The 8,950-nt window shown below is 44.7% G+C and overlaps 1 long non-coding RNA gene across 1 annotated transcript; it reads right to left on the bottom strand.

The window, feature by feature from the left end:
- Nucleotides 1-3,421: 3,421 nt before the first annotated feature.
- On the bottom strand, nucleotides 3,422-8,576 carry LOC147304222 (uncharacterized). Its single transcript, XR_015126774.1, has 3 exons — nucleotides 8,438-8,576; nucleotides 4,979-5,237; nucleotides 3,422-3,932 (listed from the first exon to the last, which is right to left on the bottom strand). It is a non-coding gene; the product is annotated as an uncharacterized LOC147304222 (long non-coding RNA).
- Nucleotides 8,577-8,950: the final 374 nt, after the last annotated feature.

The raw sequence follows: 8,950 nt of genomic DNA, 5'->3' as shown, positions 1-8,950 counted from the left end.
CAAAATACCCAACTGCCGAAAGAGAAGATTGTTTTGCGGCAAATGGCTGACAATCAAAGTGGTCAAATGTCTTCGAAAAGCAGCAGGGAAAACCATCTTAAACTGGCAGAGGTTACGGCACACAGCACATGTGGTCATTCATTTCAGTGTTTTAGTTTTCAGTGGGAACCTCAATAATTTAGAAGTAATGAAGGGAGAGAACGCAGATGGGCAAGCAAACAAATGAGAAATGTAGTCCCGTGTACTTTATATTTTAAGACTCCCCTTGTTATCGTGAAGTGTTTTTGAAGTCGGTCGGCATTCTTTGAAAAAAAAAAAAAAATCCAGCACTGTGTTTTGGACAAAGATGGAGTGGGAGGCCAAAGAAGAAGAAGATGAGTGTCACAGTTTTTTGAAAGTGACAGGCTGCTGCCCCATCTTGCTGCACTATCAATCTCTGGGGCATTCTAATTATCCATAATTGGTTATAATTGGATTTAATTGGCTTTGATTGGCTGTAATTGGGCCGATAGGCTAATCTGATTCGAGATCAGAGAACCGGGGGTCCTGTGTGGTTTGCCAGCGAGTATTCTGTTGCCCCTTCACTGAACCAAGATGTTCACATCAAACAGATTTGTTTGTAACACAGCTGATTGCCACCGGTCATCGCTGAGTGGTTTGGGATTTGAACTACACAAGCTTATGTTGTTAGCTACAGCTGGCAATCTTGGAGGGGTCATAGGAAATTTATATAGGAAACAAAATAAATTCCTGGGTGTGTGTATACATTGTACTTGTAAGTGCATTCATGCATTCACACACTAATAAATACCCTCACAAGACAGCCTCGGAGAGAAACTGAAGGGGTGTGAGATGGCAGGCGAGATCATGAGTAAATAGTAATGCAATACAGCACTAATTTGAATCACATTTTCCTGCCCAGAGCTGCTGAATTCCTAATTGTGCATGATGCTGTCCAGAAGTCAGTTTGAATTATAATTTCCTGAACAGAAAGCGAAAAGTGACTCCGCAGCATTTTGATTTGTTCTGATGAGGGACTATGAGAGGAGGAGAGAGCAGGGAGGGGATGTGTTTGTATTGGAGTGAAAAAAAAAATCCTGCCCTCTTTTTGCATTCTCGCTCTCACTGTCTTTTGTTCCTGATCTCGGTCTACCCGGTGGCTTGACAGGCAGATGGAAGCGATTATACTGTAATAATAAACCAAGTGAGGAAACCATGGAAGAGATGAAGGGATGACAGAGGAGGAGGAGGGAGGAGAAAGGGAGATCTTTGGAGCACTCACGGGCCAGCACACGTGTCGATCGGGCCCGAGAATCAGCGCCCGTGCTCATTTCCATCAAAGTGACGGCTCAGACCCACAACGAAACACCACGAAAGAAATCAAGAGTACTGTCTGGTACCCAAGATATGCATCTCCTTTAGCGCAGCTGTAAGATCACACTTCGATCACACTTTGATTAGAATTGATTCAGCGTGTAAATGTTTCGCACTTATCTTGAAAGATGAACTTTGTTCTCTTTGAAGCAAGAAATTCACTTCCCTCCCTTCCAACCTCTCATTCTCATCAACAGTTCCTGTTTTTTTTCTTCCACTTTATGCAGCGATCGTGCTCTGACAGTAGCCCTGTCTCTTTGCTGTCTCTCCTGAGTCACAGTGTGTTTAACATCTGCCCCACAGGCTTACACATCTTGCAGCCTTTCAGCACCCACTGCATCTCCATAGTGCCCTTCCACGGCACCAAAAACACCCCGTATCAACTCCAGCTAGGCTGCTATTCCTGTTCTGCATGGCATCTCTTTTAAACATAGACCAGTCCTCGGTTAATACAATGTGTCACCCATCACGAGGAGCCCAGCGCGCTGCTTAAATGTCAAACCTTGACCGCAGGACAGATCTGGAAAAAACATGAAGCACCTGCATGAAAAAAGGGCTGTGGGGGTTGTATAATGCTGGCATCAAATGGTGAAAAAGTCTTTGTTAGAAATGGTTAGTGCTCAGGGGGACGGAGGTTGAGTGGGTTAATGTGTAGAGTGTGCTTACGCATGAATGTCAGCATATGTATGTGTGCATGAGGGGCAGCTGGTGTGCGGATGAGGGAGAGCGCCATCATCCAGAGGCACATCGCGCCCTCCCCCTCACCTATAACCTCTCACCTTTCACCCTAACAGCAGCATAATACGTCTGTTGAAGTAGGCAAGGTTGCTTTCTGCTTGTATCAGCATACTCTGTGTCCTCCACGTTGCCTTTGCAAGCAATGTCTGTGACGAGTGGGTAGTTGGTACATCCTTATTTGCCTGTTTTCCTTGGCTGCTGCAATACCACAGATAGCCTCTGTTTACATGAGCTGTGGAGTCTGCTTCGTAATCGTACTAAGTGCTACAAGGTGTGTTTATCGGTAGTTTTTAGAAGTGCCCATGTGTATCATTTTTTTAAATGAGTCCATGTGAAAAAATTTGGATTTGCCAAAATGGTGTGTGAGCCTAGACGACCAGATGTGGCACGCAAAAGATAAGATCTACACCTGGTAACATTAACTGTTTGCATTTAAGAAGTGCGGACTGCATAAACAGTAGAGCTGGTACTTGAGAATTTGCTTTGTGTCATAACTGAAAACTCCTTCAAAAGAGAAGATTTATCAACAAATGATAAGAAACACAAAATCATTTTTTCAATGTTTGAAGACAAGGACAGGGAATGCATAACAATATTAACTGTGCTATTCACACATGGGTGCATCACATGGGCTTTGTACTAGGGAGCTTGTGAGTTAGAGAGTGGACAGTCTCTATTTCGATTGCATCTGACATTTGAGTTCCCAAATGCACATCTACTGGGCAAATCATGCAGTGCATATGTGAAAACAGCTGTAGAGAAAGCTGAGACACAATAACTGTTTCAGTTCAATTCAGTTCAGTCCTTTCTTATTTATATAGTGCTAAATCACAACAACCGTTGCCTCGAGATGATTTTTTGTAAGATGAAGAAGCTACAATAATAGCAAGAATCACAGGACCATCTATAAGTAAGCAGTTGGCAACAGTGGGAAGGAAAAACTTCCTTTTAACAGGAAGAAATTTCTGGCAGAACCAGTCTGAGGGTGGGGCAGCCCTCTGTCATGACCAACAAATGTATGTAAATAAACACTTTGATTTGTGTATTGACTTAATTATTTAAAATAATCTGTTTTACCAGGCTGTGAAATCAATTTCCACTTGAAGACAATGGCGTGTAAGCATGGTGGGATAATAGCTACAGCAATCAACAAAAGTAACTGTCCTGACCCGCTCAGACTCCCAGGTTCAGGGAGTCACATCAGTCATCACAGTAAAACAGTAATGATTTCACCCAATAGTCCTGTCATGTTTCAACAGGCTGTTTATTAAAAACCCTCGGCCAGCCAGCAACCACACTCGCTCTACTCTCTCAGCTACGGCGTCCAGAAACACTCTCCCACATCACAACCGTCACCTCCAATCTCTGTCTTTTCCCTGTTTTCATGCTACAGCTCGTATTTTCCCTCCTGCTGTCCCTGTGGTGGTTTCCTAAGTATGACATCATCACTCAGCGCCTGGGTGAGGGCTCAGTGATCCGTGATGGTCTTCACCCAAGTTTGACTTGTTTGAAAAAGGAAAATTTTTAGAAAATTTTATGCACGGGTGTTGAGTCACGGACCGTAATCGGTGTGTATTTCTGTCACATCCATCAGCAAGACGTCCCGGACTCAGCTCAAAACAAACACTCTGAAGACCAAACCTCCCATTCAAGATTTGACAGTAACTGGATTTCGGTATGGCTAAAGACAAGAATGGTTTTCCTTTTCCTCAGTCCAATGGCTGTCCGAGTGGCACTAAGTCCATGCTGAGGCCAGCTGCACAGTGCCAGACAAGCACTTCCAGGAAAAGGGTTTCCTTCCGGTTATGGCAGGCCCTCAACTGATTAAAGAGCAGGAGAATAAGAAAGATACAGCAGTTAATCAGATTGGAGTCACGGACACCAACACACAAAAGCGAGTTCATGCAGCGGAAAAGTTAACATGTCCATACACGCTGACAGCACTGGGGAAAGAAACATGTCATCAGCAGAAACATGCATCAAGCACAGAGCCTTTAATCAAGACGGGTGCTTCTCTTGCCAAATGTGTGTCAAAAAATGGTTTGTGTGTGTGTGCGTAGGTGTGTTTGTGTGTGTGTGGGGCTGGCTGTTCAGCTGAACTTGATTTCCCAATGCCTGCTGCTCCGGATACCACAAAAACATAGCACTGCCTCCATTGTCTGCCTCCCAAGGAATTTCCAAACTCTCCCATTGCTTGATTAGCAGTTCATCCAATCGCGTGATCCTCGCTTGACTGTCAGAGTTTCCCCATGTGGAGAAAAACACATGTTGTTTTAACTATACATGACCCCGAATTACAGAACTTTGGAACAGCGTGATGTCTCATTCCCCCCCACAGATACGTCAAACTACATGGGACAAATCAGGAGTTTCAAGAAGTGGAACGGAAGAAAGTGTTTTCTTTTGCACATTCAACATGATGCATGACCAAGAATACTATTGACGCGTGCCTAGATCCCTACATTTATAAAGCCGCTATCGACTGTTTAGCAACTGTGTCGCCTTAAATGCGAGCGTTTAAGACTAGATTAAGACAATGGAAATGTTTAGCTTTAAAACATGAGTCTGCTCAGCTCTATGATTTCTCCATGTTGCTCTGTTTTAAAGACTTTTTTCTTTCTCCTCCCTAATTGCGATTTACCTCTTCTTTTCAACTCTCAATCGTTCTGTCCCACCAACCATCTGGTGCCCCTTTCCCACTGAGCTGAGTTCACTACTAACAACCCACAGCTGGGCTCGCACACATGCTCACCCACACACACACATTTAGACCCACATTCATTTATTCTAAAGTTAGCAAAGATGGCCAGCAGCAAGTGATTCCCAAATCTATCTCTTAAATGTTTAGCTTAGGAAACAGGATGACCTGAGGGTTGGGGTGGCACAGGGTGATGTTGTCCCGCTGTTACTTAAGGTTTGTTGGAGTTGATCGCTGGCAGATGCTGTTTGTGTAATGGCAGAAGGTCAGAGCAGGGTAAACCAGAGGCGACAGGAGAGCGGCAGATCTGCAGAATGTAGAATAGACTTTGCCACAGAACATAGAGCAGGTCTCTTCAGTCATGAGCTGAGATCCAAACCCTGGTTCCTTCTCCTGTCAGGACCTGAGGCCTGTACACTGTCAGCTTCTGGAGGCACACACACACATAAACAGAAAGTGTAATTTAGCTGACTGAATACTTGTTTGAGGCCTTTCGCACCTCTTAGAGCCATTTCCCCGTATCCAAATCTAACGTGTCATGAGGCTAGAGGATTAATTGTTAATCTTAACAGCCATCATTATCTGGAATAATTTTAAATTCTTTCAGTCTCGCCTTGCCAGCACATGTGGTCTGTCTGTTTGACTGCTGAGGAGATCCAGAACACTTTCTTCCTCCCCAGCTTCACCCGCTTTCTTACAGTCACGTTTTTTTGCCTTTCTTTAGGACTTTGTCTCCCTCCTCTTGCTTCCTGGAGCTAATTTTCAGAATGATTTCATGGCCGCAGAATGTCCTAATTGCGGAGAGCTGGTCTCCTTCGCTGCGGGGCTACTTTTTAGGCCTAGTAATTCAGCGTGTGTGCGTGTCTGTTTCGGCGCGTTTGTGTGTCTGCAGAAAAAAAGGAGGGAAACTGGGTTTTGGGGTGGGTCACAGAGTTTTAAAGCAGGGGTACCTGTCATTTTGATGGACGTCGGAGGGACCTGACTGCCCTTGCGCCCCTGACCTCCTTCTCCAGCGCTCCACTACGCCAACATCTCACTCTGTCAGACAGTTAAATCCAGGTGGGGGGGGGATAAGATGTGTGTGACTTTATGTAAGTTGTGCCAAAAAGCAACATAGAACAGGGGCTCCTTTATAGAAAATCGACCTTAAACTCTGCTCATAGTGTCTCAGTCAGTGCCATAGACTGTCAGTGGGCTTGTTTTGCATGTTTTGGACAATATTCTGAATTCCCACTTGATAAAATCAAATAAGAAGTCCAACTATTATCTTCTGTTTGTAATTATGTCATTTAGAGGCAAGTTTAAGTATTCAGTTCACTTTTTCCAATCGCTCAGTTTGAAGGTAATGAGTTCTGTCTCGCAGCTTATGCAACAGAGTATGTGCTCGTCCGTGTTTGTTCATGTGTGTGTACTCCGTGTTACACGCCATTATTTACAGACGCTCTTTCTAATTTCACACTTCACACGCTTTCTGTCATCGTCTGGAAATAGAAAAATGAAAAAACAGGCGGCAGCAGTTGATGAAAGTGAAATTGAAAAATGAAACGGAGTCAGGTCGCAGGGAAAGAGAGTGCACGTTGTCGATGGTTTAGCCCCCGGACGCTTGATGGAAACCAATCACCGTGGAAACAGCACAAATCAGCAGACCGCATCAAACCTCTCGCAAACACACGCACACACGGAGGGTGTGCATATACGTTCACACGTGCGTAAAGGAACAGTAACCTATAGCTTTTCCTGAGATCTGTGCAGTTGAATGAACACGATGGGTTTCCCCCGGCTGCTCAGGGGTTCCCATTAAACATCCACAGTCAATCTGACACAGATGCATGCACAAACATGAAACCGGCACACCGCATCAACCACTCCACCGTAGGCCATGCATGTATCTCCCTATGTGCCTTTCATTGGTTGCCTTTTCTCTTTCTCAACCTCAAATCTGCTTGAATTACTTTCCAACTTTTTCTTTTCCTCTTCTGCCTGTCCTTCCCTTTCTCCTTTTGTACCAAACTTTTCCCTGTCATATAGTTGTAGCAAGGACTAGCGGCCTAGTGGTTAAGATCCTGTGGTGATGAGAGAATGGAGGTAGTGGGGGTGGGTGGGTTTGGCAGTCCATGTCTGTGCCTGACAGGAGCAGAGCTGCCTATACAGTGTCCAAACGGGCTGAGCCGTCACTCCTGATTAACCCTCGTGCTGCACAGAGCCCCAAAGTCAGAGATCTCTGGAAGCCATTATTCAGCCAGTCAGTAAGTACCCTGTCCTCTCTTCTCACCCTTCCAACTGCCTCCCTCCCTTCCTCCCTTCAGCTTAATCACTCACAGCTGAGGAGCTACAGAAGGAGGAGGCTGAGATATGAGAGCGGGGGGTGGAGTCACACCTTAATCAGCAACAAGTGCGATTGATTCCTTTTGTGTGGGTTTTCATTCCCACTGGTAAGAGAACACACACGCACACACTGACACACACTCAGTCACTCACAACAGGGCATTTGCACCCCCAAAGGTGAGCTGCCATGTTCTGTGAGAGTGAAACCTGCCTCACAGGAACAGGAAATGAAGGAGCAGACACAAATACTGGCTGCCTTCTGTCACTGCAAGCACCAGCCTAAACACACTCTCACATTCACAGTGGCCTATGTCCACCCTCAGCTGGAGCTTGTTAAGACTCAGACTGCTGGACCAGCTTGTCTTTGTCAGAAGTCTGATGTTGCATACAAGGTGATGGCTTGGACATTTTCGTGTGTGTGTGTGTTTGTGTGCGTGCATGTTTACATAGATTGGCAGCAAGGACACTGAGCAATGGTGACACGTCGACCCCAGGCCCCCGTGTTTTCCCACTATCCCTTTCTTCTGCAAGTCACTACCCGTAATGCCTGCTGGGTGGGCAGAAAGTCAAAGAGAGAAACCTAAGCCTTCGTGAAACATATACTAATCAGCCACATGGTGACTAACAAATTCACTGTTAATAAGGATCAGCACAAAAAAGCAAATCACCACTCGCCTGCAAGGCAAAGAAAAAAAAATGCACGGGAAGCTGTATTTAGCCATTATTTGTGCTTATTATGTCTCTCTTGTGATTAAGCATACAACTGCTTTTTAGAGCTGCTGTATGGTGCACGAAAGCTGCCCAGCCAACATTAAAACAGTCAGAATGAGTCATTTCTGCAAGTGGTGTTTGCTTTCCTCCTTCGTCAGTAGCAGAAGTGGAGCTAGTCTAAGAACCACAAAGTCTAAACATCAAGCGCTTGGAGTGGTTGAAAGAAGCAGAGTAGAGGTTTCTGGCACTCCTTTACCTACTTCCAAGATGGCTGGAACAGAGGATGCAGTCTGAAGAGGTGAACTCTAGCAACATATGAAATATATCGAAAAACAAGTTGCTTCAGCTTGTGGGACAACCCTGATATAGAGCACCGAAATAAAGTCGCTGTGCATACTCAGAGGTCTTGAACGGACAGCAAACTCTGGACTATAACAGAGGAGACTGCAATAAATTTCCCTGTCAAACTACAGTAAAACACTGGTGGACAGATTTGCCAGTATTAAATTGCTATTTAACAGTGAAAATATTACATTACATTACTTTGCTGTGTAGAATTTAACAGCATAATGCTATCAGCTGTTAGCTCACCATTATACTGTTGTTTTTTTTTTGGTGTTCCTTCTGTTATCTTCGTAAACAGGTCATTACTCTAAAATGTCTATAAAAACACCATCACTCATGCTGAATATTCAGCGTTTCTTCTCATCTTTCTTGAGCTAATTATCGGCTTTTGTTGTGTTTCCTTAGCTCCTTGAGCCGCACTGCCATGGCAACCTATATACTGTATTCAACATATTAGCAACCACGCTGAAGATGAATGCTGGCTGAAGATGATTAATCACTACACAAGTCTCTGTCATGGTGGCCCATTGCTAGCTAAGCTTCAACATTGTTCTCTGACACAAAAACACAGGGAACCACCTCACATATCCACAACAACCGATATCTAAACACGACATGAGTAAAATATCCATCTGAACCTTGCTTTATATTACTGTGTGGCACATGCAACATGGCTGACGCTTCATAATTCAAACAGACTGTGCTAATTGATGTAGTAGGACTTGATACAACAAGGGGGTGGGGGGGGGGGGGGGGGGG

Source organism: Aulonocara sp. 'chitande type north' Nkhata Bay, linkage group LG22 (assembly GCF_057382095.1).
Source record: "Aulonocara sp. 'chitande type north' Nkhata Bay isolate Kocher_YH1m ecotype deep benthic linkage group LG22, A_spYH_male_GT1.1, whole genome shotgun sequence".
NCBI classification, from domain to species: domain Eukaryota; kingdom Metazoa; phylum Chordata; class Actinopteri; order Cichliformes; family Cichlidae; genus Aulonocara; species Aulonocara sp. 'chitande type north' Nkhata Bay.
Note: the sequence above shows the minus strand (reverse complement) of the source record. Positions and strands in the feature narration are given on the sequence as shown.